Source organism: Maniola hyperantus, chromosome 20 (genome assembly GCF_902806685.2).
Source record: "Maniola hyperantus chromosome 20, iAphHyp1.2, whole genome shotgun sequence".
In the NCBI taxonomy this organism is placed as follows: Eukaryota; Metazoa; Arthropoda; class Insecta; order Lepidoptera; family Nymphalidae; genus Maniola; species Maniola hyperantus.
The window spans coordinates 9,724,058-9,739,243 of record NC_048555.1 but is presented as its reverse complement, the minus strand read 5'-3'; the positions used below and the strand labels follow the sequence as shown (position 1 = coordinate 9,739,243).

General features: G+C 37.8%; 1 protein-coding gene across 1 annotated transcript in view; it reads right to left on the bottom strand.

Moving 5' to 3' along the window:
• Ptp36E (protein tyrosine phosphatase 36E) overlaps window positions 1–14,598 on the bottom strand; it is a 169,834-nt gene extending 155,236 nt beyond the window's left edge. Inside the window, exon 1 of the mRNA XM_034979523.2 lies at window positions 14,438–14,598. The gene's annotated coding sequence lies outside the window, so the exon portion shown is untranslated. The remainder of the gene's footprint in view (window positions 1–14,437) is intronic.
• Between the last annotated feature and the right edge of the window lie 588 nt (window positions 14,599–15,186).

The window sequence follows — 15,186 nt, the reverse complement described above, 5'->3', positions numbered from 1 at the left end:
GCTGTGGCTTTGGTGGACGACAGCTATTAGATAGATTCTGGAATTTAAAATGAAATACCCATTTCTACTTTTCCCATATGCCAAAATGACAGTACTTCCAAAAAGGACTCTCTCAGAGTCTTTTTTGGGACAAAAGACCGATAAATGTTGGGGACGATAGTTTTAAGGTTTACGATTATGAAAACTATTGCTAATAGTGTCTTCTACTGATCCTGTCCAAATTGTTCCAACCCATTCTTAAATAAAACATTTGTTGATTTCATAAAACCAACCCATTTTAAAACGTCTCAGGCCAGCGAACGTTTTAAAAGAATCGACCACTTGCATTTTATGCTGCTGTAAAACGGAAATAGCCGTCGCGAGCTATCGAACAGCGGCGGTGGTTTCCTTTTCAGATTTGAAATCATTACACATTACCTATAACAGTACGTGACGGGTCAGGATTTTACCCCAAATTACATCAAATCCCTATCAATATAAAAAGCCCTAAGACATAACTTCGCACTAAAATAGGGTGCAATCTTTAACAGTAAAAAGTGGAAAATGGCAGCAATGGGATCGGTTGATTTGAGGATGTAATCTTGACTTATATGTTGAACATTTCTAAGTTTATTTTAGTTCCTTTTAATTTTAATCATCTTGATGTGCCTAAAACTTAGATTATGATTCAGGATTTTTTAAGAAATTATTTCACAAAAACCTTGTTCTTTACAAAAACAACAAAAAATCGGCCAAATCGGTTGATTTGTTCTCAAGTGATGATCTTACATACATGCGGCAATTGATTTATGTACTTAAATTTACCTATGTACAATATTTAAAGTTTTCTTCTTTGTGTTAACTGTTTTATCTCTGGTAACATTAAGAAACGTCAGAATTCCACGGAATTAAAAATCAGACTATAGTGGCTTGATGAGCATTGAGTTAGCGAATCGTTCCACTGGAGGTAAACACACAAATTCGTTTTACGACTTTCGTGAACTTTCGAATTTTTTTTCAATTTACAAAAAAGTTTAATTTAAGCTTTTTGTGATAATTCGAAAAAGTTAAAGGACTCTACAATGTCACTAATTGGGAAACTTTCCTAAAAACTTTTTATTCATTAGGTATTTATACCAATTTTCTTCCTTTTGATGTCGTGCCTATTTCTCATTGCTGAAAGTTGCGGACCCAATCTAAATATATAAAAGGAAAAGGTGACTGACTGACTGACTGATCTATCAACGCACAGGTCAAACTACTGGACGGATTAGGCTGTTTCATGCAAATAGCTATTACGACGTAAGCATCCGCTAAGAAAGGTTTTTGAAAATTCAACCCCTACGGGGGTGAAATAGGGGTTTAAAATTTGTGCAGTTCACGCAGACGACGTCACGAGCATAAGCTAGTTAATTACATAATTGCAAGTGTTTTGAGGATGTTTATGCAGTGGAAAAGCAGTGATGGACTAGTGGTTAAGACCGCGGCCTCCTTATCGGGGGATCCAGAGTTCGATTCCGAATTTCTAACTTTTCGGAGTTATTGTGCGTTTCAAGCGATTAAAATATATCACTTGCTTTATCAGTGAAGGAATGTTTTCCTTCACTGATAAAGCAAGTGAGAAAACTTGCATGCCTGAAGGGTCTCCGTAATGTTCTCAAAGGCGTGGTCTGCCAATACTGAACTAGAACAAATATGGGTTCCATTTTTACCATTTTAGTACGGAACCCTAAATAGAAACGTAGGTAAAGAGTGAAACGTAAAAAGCAATGATTACTACGCCAAGAGAGGCTGAATGTAATTAGAATAAAAACTAAATATTTAGTTCGTAAAAGCACTTACAGCGTTTTATCGTTCACCATAAAGGATTTCAGGAATTTTACAGTGGATTTTACATTTTTTTATTTTAACGCGGAGTAATTTTTCATAAATACAATTTGCTTTACTCGTATTCTACCGGGAAACAAATTAAAAATGAATTTTTCCTAAACATAATCCGTCTTCATTTATCTGGTGTTTAAGGTTTAAGTAGAGCCTGTTTATTATTCTGACCCATATTAATTAAACTAGCTTATGCTCGCAACTTCGTCCGCGTAGACTACACAAATTTCAATCCCCTATTTCACCCCTTTAGGGGTTGAATTTTCAAAAATCCTCTCTTAGCGGATGCCTACGTAATAATAGCTATCTGCATGCCAAATTTCAGCCCAATGCTAGTAAGTCTAATGTAGTTTGAGCTGTGCGTTGATAGTCAGTCAGTCAGTCAGTCACCTTTTCCTTTTATATATTTAGATGTAGTCTTGCGTCATGTTTCTAACAACCTTTATTCCCGTGACTATCCGCGTGGACTAAACAAATTTCAAACATCTATAAAATTGGACTTTATACTTTGACGTAAGATTTTTACACCTTTATTACCTGATATCTTCCAAAGCCACCATGATCCAAATTTCGTAGTCGCTGATCGTACCTACCTGTGTTGGGGACAATACGCAGAGAAACTTTCAGCTTGTATAAAATAACGAAGGTCTGGCACGCGCTGGCTCTCTCTTTCTCTATTAGGTACTAATTTAGTTCAATGCTAACATGTAAAGCGATTGTCCACGTCATATTTTAAATCAGGAATTCCACGTAACTATACAAAAACGTATGACTAAAACATACAGCGTGCACAGATTATAAATGTAACATAAACATTGGATTCCTAAACTAATCGTGTACAATCGAAATGCATCAGTCATTGAAGCGGCCGGCGGCGGTATGATGTTATTTATAGAAATTGGATGGGATGGGATGTCCGAACGTGCGATCTCCACTCGAATACACTCGATGGCTTTATTATTTCATCGAATATTTGCTCGAATACAAATACGGTTTTATATTTTGCATACATATTACTCTGTATAAAATGAACGCACATTACACGAGGGGAAACGTAAACAACGTATTTTTAGTACTCACAATGAAATAAATACGAAAAATGCACGTTTAAGTTGAGAGATGTAAACTTAACACGTTCCCTAGAGCTTTCTATAGTTTGGTTTTCATTTGAATATCAACCTCAAAGAAATTTTGTAGACATGTTCTAGAAACAAATATCTGTGTCTGCGGCTTATCTGATTGTTCAAAGATTTACATACAAATATTTGAGTCGGTGCCGGTGTAACCTTGAATAAACATAATATTTTTACGGGAATCTTATATACCTACTTGTATATTATGTTCATATCTGTCTTTATTTCTTTACTGGAAATACGTGCTGAATGCGTCATCCGCATTTCGATGGCGTAATTCTTAATTCGAATTTAGAATGAAACATACGTTGCGTGCGGCGGCTGTATTATAATATGCGATCAGCATTACTTAACGGAATATTGTGTGCGTAGCTTTCAGTTCGTCAGGCCTAACTATATTTATTTTAAAGTGGTAATTTCGTATTGCCGGTAGTTATAACACCTGAAACCGATTAACATAAAAGTCAAATAGCACTATAACAATTTTAATCTTCAGTTTTTTTTTCAAATATTTAAATACGCACTGTTTATTATAAAGAGACGTAAAATACCTGAATCTAATGCCGTGTTTACACTGAAAACTCATACCTAAATTATCTCAGGTTACTTACACAGGCTATATTCTCTGTGTCATTATCATTAACCTTTTGCTGGCTCACTAATGAGCACGGGGTTCCTCTCAGAATGAGAAAGATTTGGTTACACCACACTAGCCAAGAGCGGATTGGCAGAATTTACACACTTGAGAACTCTCATGTTTTAAACTCTGCAGGTTTTCTCACGATCGATGTTTCCCTACCGTTAAAGCAAGTGATATTTAAATGCTTAAAACGCACATAGCTTCGAAAAATTATAGGTGCGTGTCCAAGATCGAACCCCTGGACCTCCCGAATAGGAGGTCGACGTCTTAACTACTAGGCTCTCAGCTGATTCCTAGTTCCATGAGGCTATCACCGTTCCTAAAGAAGAGTTTTAAAACAACATTGCTTATATAGTTGCACCAGCTGCAAATCTTCGTACGTAGTAGGTAACTACTTAATTGTATTGCAAATGTAATTATGCAAATCTCAATTTTATATAATAACATTGTTCAACACTGTTCAACCATGTTATTATACCTGCATATTATGCACTTGCTTATGCTAGCGACTTCATCCGCGTGGACTGCAAAAATTTAACCCCTTTCACCCCCTATTTCACGTACTTAGGGGTTGAATTTTCAAAAATCCTTTCTTAGCGGATGCCTACGTCATGATAGAAAAGACGAAAAAAGACGTTTATTTATACAACTGCCACACATCACAACTCAAAGCTAAGAGCTGGTTATTCCGGCGCTTCTTCCACCTGAGAACCATCTGATAGCTATCTGTATGCCAAATTTCAGCCCGATCCGTCCAGTAGTTTGAGCTGGGCGCTGATAGATCAGTCAGTCAGTCAGTCAGCCACCTTTTCCTTTTATATATTTAGATATAGGATATGCTCATCCAGGCCAGGCTGCGTGATTGTTAAATCTAATGGTAATGACACTATGGTTTACATGGCGCTAAATACATACGTGCACCATCTCGTAAAATCCTATGGTAATGTATTGGATGTGAACTAATTTCTACTTACATAATTTGTTCACGCACTAATAATGCCCGTGACTTCGTCCGCGTGGGACTACACTTGAAATTTGAAACCTCTGTTTTACTCCTTTAGGCTGCCTGTCCACTGGTGAGGAAAAGAGAGGAGCGGAACGGAGCTATGCAAATATTAACCAATAGAATTGCATAAAACTCGCGCTCCACTTCAGTGGACAAGGATTTGCGGATTAGTTTAAAAAATCATACATTTTAATGTAGAGTGGAGAAGCGGAGTGGGAAAGCGGAGTGGGGAAGCGGAGCGGGGCTAGCTCTGCGTATCGAAATAAGTCAGCTCCGCATTTCTTTCTCGCTCCGCTCCGCTACCTAGCTCCGCGTCTATGGGCAGAGACAGTTCAGTAGTTTGAGCTGTGCGTTGATAGATCAGTCAGTCAGTCAGTTAGTGAGCCAGTCAGATTTCTCTTTTACATATAATATACATAAATCGCATCCTGCACGTTGTATCATACAGATTTGTCTGTTTAGGCAAATTATAGAAAAGTTAATTCTCTGACGTCACTTTGTCAATTGGGTAACTGTACCTATGTACCTATCTTTGCGACTGAAGACTTAATAACTTCAGATGTATAACTAGATACACAAAAATATTCTAAAAGATGGTATCTTTGTAGCATTTTCCTGTAGATATAATAACTTAGACACCCGCTCCTCCTAGGACTGTCAACATTTTTCGGCTAATTATATAATTTTTCAGATTAAGCTTTAAAATTATAGTACTTTTATAGTACCTTTTTTGGTTGCTGTCCCACAGTCTGAACTCATGTTTTAAATTTATTTTTTGGATTTTGTATTACCAACAAAAGCAAACTTTTTATTGTAGCTATTTATGAAATTCAGACATTTTGTCATCAGTTTATGTGAGGCATTTGGCTTCGATTCCATCATTTCGTTTCTGCTTCTTTGAGGTCAATTTTGATAGAATAATGACACCTCATTTGTACAAAGTGAACGATATTATGTTTGTTAAAAAATATATTGATCCATCTAACTGAAATATAGTACTTTTGAGTACTATAAAGTATATATCTACACTATAATAATTATAGTAAGTAGAACCAAAATATGATACAATTGAATACTAATATTATAAAGTCGAAAGTGTGTGGAAAGAACCATCTGTCAAACCACTAACAATTTTGACGAAATTTTGTACAAAGACAACGTTTGATACGGAATTATTAATAGCCTAAATCCACGTGGACGAAGACGCGGGTATCTAGTACTATAAGTTATAGGACCTTGGCAACCCTAGCCCCTCCTGACCCATCTCAAATTACCACCCTGCGTATGACGTCAATAAATATTAACGTCACTATATTTTGGTAAACAAAATTTAATACGGGAATGATGTCGTAAAATGCTACGGTATAGATAATATTGACTTTATTATTGGCAGTCTTAGTAAACGGTCCGTTGAAAAATGTTTGGAAAATAACCAGGCCATGTTTGTGTGCGCGGCAATTCGGATGTGACTTCCAAAACTTTTCGGAGATTTATATTTTATTATATTTTTTACTTTGATCTTTTTATCTGTGAATTGACATTATTATTATTATGAAATAGCCACTGAAACGGACTTATGCAAACACGCTGGAAGAGGTATTCCATCGTGCCTGACTGACTGACTGATTTATCAATGGACAGCTCAAACTACTGGACGTACTGAAAATAGCTATTATGACGAAGACATCCGCTAAGAAAGGATTTATGAAAATTCTAGCATAATAAAGCCTCTAACACTTGAGCATTAAATCCAAAAGGCCTCAAGCTAAGAAAAGAGAGGAATTTAAGTTTTAATCTGTCGAGTTCACGGTAAAAGCAAAATTCAATTGAATATTGTTACAAGTTATGTGAAAGCAATAAGAAAGTTGGGACGTGAAAATAAATAAACCACGTGAAAAAACCAATCTTGTGAAGTTATCTGCGAGTTTCCATTCAATATGAGTACCTATCCAGACAATTACCACTCAACAATGGTTTGATCTGGTAGGCATTTTCATGTTAACTATACAATAAAAATGCTAGTATGTAGAATGTTAATTTGAAATGTTATACCTATATTATAGTACTTATAATGGACTAAGAGCCCGCGAGGGCCAGACCTACGTCCGTGCACGTAACGTCACACGGTGAAGCATAAACTGCTTCATATAAAATGTTCGTGATGTTTTGAATCCGTGCCTCGTCCGCACGTCGTACTTACGTGTGTCTCGTGCTGGCATAAATCATCCCTAAAATCGTACTGTTGACATGAAATTTGACACAAATAGTTAAAATAGCGCGTGAAGGGTTAAATTTTACGCGTTATACGTGAACGCTTTCCTTTTTTAACCGTCGTGTAAAAAAAGGGATAAAACCAGACGTTGCAGTCTCAGATACATTAGCCTCTGTCGTAAATACAAATTAACCTCCACTCAATACAGATATGAAAACAAATTACAGTACAATTACATTGAAATATTGCGGTCAATTTGTAAAACGTTGAGCGTAATTTATTACAAGACGCGAACCTCGGGTAATCTTCGAAGCCAATCAGTAATCTAAACCTGAGCATCCCTGGCGGTGTAGCACTCACTGATTGGGCAAATCAAAATTAATGTTTTACTAGATGACTAGCTTATGCTCGCGACTTCGTCCGCGTGGACTACACAAATTTCAAACCTCTATTTCACCCCCTTAGGGGTTGAATTTTCAAAAATCCTTTCTTAGCGGATGCCTACGTCATAATAGCTATCTGCATGCCAAATTTCAGCGCGATCCGTCCAGTAGTTTGAGCTGTGCGTTGATAGATCAGTCAGTCAGTCAGTCACCTTTTCCTTTTATATATTTAAGAATATCCGCAGTTTCATCCACGTGGATTTCGATTTTTAAAAATTCAGTGGAATCTTCTTTGATTTTCCGGGATTAAAAGTAGCCTACGTTCGTCTCCAGGATGCACGATATCTCTGTACCTTTCTTCTATCTCTGTTCATGTATATTTAGGTTTTAAAAAATCCCGCGAGAATCTTTGATTTTTCGGGACAAAAGTAGCCTTTGTTCTTCCACGAGATGCAAACCAAGACAGTATCTTGCGACATCGAAAGTTAATAGTGACTTTGAGAGTGTATTTTGCCGATAGCTTGAACATCATCTCGTAGCACTGCATAATCGTGGTATGTACCCGTTATTTACATTAAAATATCTCAGGAAAGAAAATTTTACAAACAGCCCCCCGCTACCCGCTGTATCTACATTAAAAAAGGTGCAAGCTAACTGTAGAGTTTTCACACTTTTATTACCTGTTCTCTAAAAGCCACCATAATCCAACCTTCATAGTCGCTGATTGTTCCTCCCTGTGTTGGGGACAATACGCAAAGAAACTTTCAGCTTTTATAAAATAATGAAGGTCTGGAAGGCGCTGGTTCTCTCTTTAAAAGTAATAACGGTAAAATAATGACGTTCTACGAAAACCCGAAAAATAATTCTATTTTAAAATGAAATCGCTTTAGTGCTACGAAGTTATTTTACACAAAGGGACAATAAAAGAACCGTTTCGATTCTACTCCTCGGAAGTTATGTTGATAAGACACGCAATGGACGCCCGTTCAGAATTCAGATTATGAAAATTGGTGTGAAAGCAAAAGTATCTAAAAAGCTCGCATTTACATTTTTGCTCTACCGATTGACTGCTAGATAAAATTATAATGATAAAATTATAATAAAATAAATATATATGAAATAAGTTATTTTATAAATTTTGGAATCCAAAATAAAGTTCTTGAGGTTAACGAGGCTTGTAACTGAGCAGAAATACCTTACTGAGTACCTTAGAAAAACAGAAGCTTACATTGAGCATGTGGATTGTGGGTTATTAAAAGGTAATGATTTTCTAAACACTAATTCAACCGCGTGGATTCAGGAAAAATCCTGTTTGATCTCTTCGATTTTCGGGTAGGTATAAAAAGTATGTTATCCTAAGCGATCCGGAATGCAAGCAATCTCTAACTAAACTAAACGTTAAATCAGTTTAACGGATAAGCTGTGGTCACGGTGAACAAGGTATGGAAGTAACTACGGATGTTCAACAAAAACAAGTGACATACAAGACTACCGCAGTAATTTCGTTTTGAATATAATTTATAAGAACGAACGCCACAACTCAGTTAATCCTAGCCAATCAGTGAGCCAACCCCCATCCTTGACGTTGCGTCAAATTCACTGATTGGATAATGTGGGAGCCGTGAAATGGGTTTGAACTTTGAATACGAAGCTTTTTGTTCCAATTTTCTACATAAATTGAATTTAATTACATTTGGTGGATCGATCGTTACGAATATTAAATAATAGAGGATGACTGCGACTTCTTCCGCGTGGATTTATCTACAGTCCTGTAGCAACTATTTTCGGGGATAAAAAGAAGCCTATGCCCGTCTTTGGGATATCTTTTGTATATATCCTTTTTATATAATATGTAACAAACACAATCCAATACCAATAACCATTTGCCTCATTTTGTAGTTTTAGTGATTTAGTATTTTTCAAACCCGCAATGTACGGCGTGCAAAACTCGGGTCAATGCCCCGCCTACAACGTGGCATGGACTTCGAGTGACCTACTTACGCAACGTTCGTTGATCTCTAACGCCAGTCAGATGTTTTATTTGCAATATATCGTAAACTTTTACAAAATTAAAGGATTTTTAATATTTTTTTGTGGTACCTATCATATTAGTAATCATTATTTAGTACTATCACCTGTCTTCGTGTTTGCCAGCGTTCTGGTTACACCCTGTATAATACTCGCATAGGATTAAGATCAAGTATAGGATAGAGGTAATACTAAGAAATCTGAATAGAGATCTGCGGGATAGACATTCATAGCAATAATTCATGTTGAGTAGGGGCAATCCATCTCCTTTCTGGCAATAAATATAAAACGAACATAAATGGAACAGTAACGTTTCGAGTTAATGTACAGTGCGCTTAGTATAAGACTAGCTAATGCTCGCGACATCGTCCGCGTGGACTACACAAATTTCAAACCCCTGTTTCACCCCTTTAGGGGTTGAATTTTCAAAAATCCTTTCTTAGCGGATGCCTACGTCATAATAGCTATCTGCATGCCAAATTTCAGCCCGATCCGTCCAGTAGTTTGAGCTGTGCGTTGATAGATCAGTCAGTCAGTCAGTCAGTCAGTCAGTCAGTCAGTCAGTCAGTCAGTCACGTTTTTCCTTTTATATATTTAGATTTTACATGTCACGAAACGTTGTTAGAATTCGAGAGTCGAAACATAACGTCAAAGTAAAATGGACCTAAAAAGACTTGAATTGAAGTCAAAAATTCAATGCCACAGATTTTTATTTCGCAACGTTTCCGCTTGAAGCGCTGGCTGTAGATGTGTAAACAAACTTGAGCTTTAAAACAAGGCAATTAAGATCCAGTTTACTATAACGTGGAAGTGTTTCGACACTCGAATACTATCAACGTTGGTGAGTCATAAAATCTCTAAATACTAAGCGTACTGAACTGGCTCGAGGGCCTGTAAATTTTTTTGAACAGGTACCTACTTGATAATGGAAAATAAACTATGATAGTCTAGTGGTTAGGACGTCCGCCACCTGATCGGAGGGCGGGGGTTTGATCCTGGGCACGCACTTCTAGCTTTTCGGAGTTATGTGTGTTTTAAATAATTAAATATCACTTGCTTTAACGGTGAAAGAAATGGTGAGGAAACCTGCATGCCCGAAAGTTCTCCATAAAGTTCTCAAAGGTGTGTGAAGTCTGGCAATCCGCACTTGGTCAGCGTAGACTAGTTAAATATTAGTTAATATCACTCTGCTATCTGTCTGTCCGTCTGTAGCTTGTAGATGAAATGAGTTACAAATCGGTTTTGGTATTTGGTGTAGAACGTTACCAAAACTGAATATTAAATAAGAAATTCAATTAACCTTTTTTTCAGGGGGGGCTCCCATATATAAAAAAGGAGCCGGAAAAAATTAAGGAACCCAGAAAAACCATTATAGGTACTAACTTTCAGCTTTGTCAAAAAAATTCTTCTACTTCTGAATTAACTATGAGCTCTCAGACTCTACTGATAATGTCCATTCACTGAATAATAGAACAAAAGAACTGTCTTAACAAACAACAACATAGAATTAAAAACACTAAGAAAACTGACGGACTCTTTTCTTGGATATAAAAGCATTCTAAGCTTAATCTCTATCTCTCTGAGTTGTATTACTCACTGCTGAGGGTATTAATTCTTACCAATGTTAAAACTCCAAGTCCTTTCGCATACCTACTACTCTAGGGTTTTTATTAGGTGACACTGTGATCTGACGTCGTCACTACAGGTATGATCGCAGTCTGAGCCTGAGATCTATAGAGCGCACTTTGACTTTGCTCAGACTTAAGATTGAGTTAAAACGAGACAGATTTATGTAAGAGACATAGACTCTGATGATGGATGATGAAGTGGATGTCGTTTGTCCACCTTAGAAGAGCCCTCCCTAGGTGGACACTGGACAGTCAGGTCAAACGAGTTGTAGGTAGCCGCTGAATTCCGGCGGCGCAAGACTGTGGCGTGTGGAAGTTCCTATAAGAGATCTAGGTCCAGCAGTGGATGTCTATCGGTTGATAATGATGCTGATGATGAGATGAGAGTGTATATAGCTGTTTCAATTCCGTGGTATTTAGGATTTGAAAGGGATAGCACAGTAAAATGACGTGATGATGCAACATAGACGTCAAGACACACACACACACACACACACAGACAAAGAGAGAGCGACTACAGAGCAGGCCTCCGATATAATTTATTTACATTATATTGAGTTAGTGAGATTTACATATTTTGAAGCGGATAGCAGTAGTAGCTACAGTAGGTACAGTAAAATGACGTGATGATGCAGCACAGACGTCGAGAAAGCCGTGTGACGGCAGGAAGCGTGGCCGGTGCCGAGGGGAAGCAATTTCCGTACCGCATCAATAACCCAACGGATTTATGTGGCTATGTTTGCCCAGACCTTTCGTGTTTGATTACTGATAAGATTTGTATTGGTCTCGACTTTTTAGGGGTTCGTAGTCTAAAGCAAAAAACAGAAGGTGGCTACGATACCGAAAATCTATTAAAATTACTATTTTTTTCAAGCAGCGCGACATTTATTTTGATAATTTCACTATTTGCACACACACACACACTCACACACACACACACATAATAATTGTACTTATTTGTAGAAATATAATTTTATAAGTTTGTAACGAAAGAGTAAGAACATGGACCCTGAGATACATGGTTTTTCAGACTGACTTCAAGGTTCCCGACACGATTGTGAGACGAATTATTTTTTAACAATTAAGAAAGAAGTCATAAAAATATTATTACAAAATCACGTCCGTGTCCGTTTGCCTGTCTGTCTGTGTATCAACAGTCTTTTAAAAAAGGAGGAGGTTCATAACCTAGTGCATTCAACAGACGGAAACGTTTGCGGAAACCAGCCCATGAGTGAAGAAAGAAGACAAGAAAAGAACCCAGTGCATTCTATGTAAGTATTTAGAAACTATTAAAACAAAGCTATAAAAACTTTAAATTAATCGTGGTAGGTATGTACCTACCCGTTATCTACATTAAAATATTATATCGTTTGACCACGAAATAAGCTTAAAATCATTAGACTATGAGGTTTCTTGGATAGAGTTTAGAAATAATTTAGCGTTTACGATGAAATCTGCTCTATGTCTGTCTGTCTGTCCCGAGTTATAACTCCTAAATTAAACATTAAAAATCCAAAGTATAAATTATAGAACTGCAGTACATATTATGTACATTGTCTGTGCTTAGTTAAAGTTAAAACGAAAACTATTGACTTTAATTAGAAACCATCACGTTATTTCTAACTTATAAAGTTACAAGCACACATAGAGTTAAACTAATCAACTTGGTACAAACTCTACGGAAACGAAACCCAACTCTGTTACAATTTATGATTTTGGTTAGGTACTTTTCTTTATTACGGAACACTGATTGTGCAAGAAAAACTTATACTTGTTCGGTTCTTATTTTATTTGCGGACGTTGCAATTTTGTGTTGACTCCGAGCTTTTATAAAGAGACGGTGTTCTTTTGTTTTCAAGTGCCAACGGCGATGGCGAGAATTGATTGGGTTTGAAATTAGTTTGTTCAATAGATTGACTTTACGAAGAAATACTATATAATTATTTATATTACTACAAAGATATTCGTAGTATCTAATATGAATAGGTACTTATAGGTAACTTGCTTATGCTCGCGACTTCGTCCGCGTGGACTACACAAATTTAAAACCCCTATTTCACCCCCTTAGCGGTTGTTTTAGCGTTTAAACTCCCTTAGGGGTTGAATTTTCAAAAATCCTTTCTTAGCGGATGCCTACGTCGTAATAGCTCTGCATGTCAAATTTTTTTTTTTTTTTTTTTTTTTTAATAGATATAGCGAGCAAGCGGGCAGGCGGGTCACCTGATGTTAAGTGATTACCGCCGCCCATGAACATTTGCAGCACCAGAGGAGCCGCCGATGCGTTGCCGGCCTTTTAGGAATTTGTTGGTCCGCCCCTTGAATAACCCCATGTTATAATCTAGTGGGAACACCGCCGATGGGAGTTGGTTCCACAGTTTGCACGTGCGTGGAAAGAAGGATCTGGCGCAGCGGACGGTCGAAGTGCACCAGACACCCAGATGGTGAGGGTGAAATTCCTTACGGTGGCGCGCGGTGCGGTTGTAGAAAAAAGAGGGTGGAATGAGGTCAAAAAGCTCTTCAGAGCACTCCCCATTATACAGGCGATAGAACACGCATAGAGAGCTAACGTCTCTGCGGTGCTCCAGGCTTTCCAACGAGCCGGTTAGTTTGGGATCGTCCACAAGTCGAACAGCCCGCCTTTGGATCCGATCAAATGGAAGGAGTTGGTACTGGGGGTTGGTACTTGAGCAAATTTCAGCCCGATCCGTCCAGTAGTTTGAGCTTTGCGTTGATAGATCAGTCAGTCAGTCAGTCACCTTTTCCTTTTATATATTTAGATAATTTGATGTCTTAATATGTGAGAAAATTCCTAGACACACCTACTTTGGTAGCTAGAGTTTGATTTATATACGACGTTGTAATCTTGATAGATACATAATTAATGGGTGTCACCTTATCTTAATTAAGCGATATACCAAGTACTGAAAGATACTTTCACACAATCGCGATGTTATTCTTAGCACATCTTTATCTCACTAAGGTTAGCTCAGGGTTAACCCCTTAATTCTTAATTAAGGAATCTCAGCACGTCTAAGAATAAATTTCCTTCGCAATTAGTTGGTGATGTTGAAACAGACCATAATAAAAACTGTTCGAGCTGATTTTAGTAGTAGTTGGGAATAAAAAATGTTGGAGCGATCTGGCAAGAGATCGCTAGATTTATGTATCGCATATACTCGCAGCTATTGTAAGATATTTTATAGCACCACATTCCGATACAGGAGAGTTGATAAAATAAAACTCACGAGGTATCAAATCCTTGACACGAATCCGTGGCATGTTTTCCAACTGTCCCGGAATATCGGCGGTCAGAAACCGAGAGCGAACGGTATACTGAAGTCTGAAATGTACATCCATACGGAGCTATTTATAAATTAAGACCTTTACGTCCATAGCTATCGACACTGAAACGATCCGTCTTAAGAATGATACAATAGCCAAAATACTGAACGTTTCAAGGTTGGTCGACAACTCGACATTCTATAAAATGGCCGTAACGTAGTCGGCTGATTAAGACGCGTGAAAGTTGGGAAAAATGGGTACTTACATGTGACACTGTTGGGCGGCTGGCGTTTGGAGAAACTCACACTCGTAAGAACACAATTCACTGTCAGTGGGTCAATGGTTAGGAGTGCAGTGTGGGAATCAGTGGCGTGTAATTTTAGAGCAGCCTCGCGATATGAGCGATACGTCGTCGCTCTGGGCACGGTCGGCGGCGACTAGGGCGGCCGCCCCGCCGGCGCCGTGCCGCCCGCCCCTCGCCTTATCACGAATAAAATTTATTTAATGGATAATCAGCTCGGTGATGGGGGATTCATTGAAATTATCGCGGGATTATTAATTGTAACGTTTGACGCTTTGCCCGTAAGCTCCGTGAGGTCAGATTTCAGGCAGCTTTTAGCATTTTACCTCTACATACATTTGTCATTCTGGTGCGGTGGTAGTTTAGTGGTTAAGACGTCAGTTTCCTATTCGAGAGGTCGGGGTTTCAATCCTGGGCACGCACTTCTAACTTTTCGGAGCTATGTGTGTTTTAAGCGATTAATTATAACTGCTTTAACGGTGAAGGAAAACATCGTGATGATTAGTTGTAACATTTGACGCTTCTCTCGTAAGCTCCATACGGTTAGACTTAAAGCAGCTTTCAGTGTTTTTACCTCTACCTACCTCTGTAATTCTTATGACGATAATATTGTCCCTTTGATACATCAATCCATAACTATTATATCACTATATAAAAGGATATTATGCTTTCTTTATGACGCAGTCCCTCTAAGAATTCGCGGATTTTTAGAA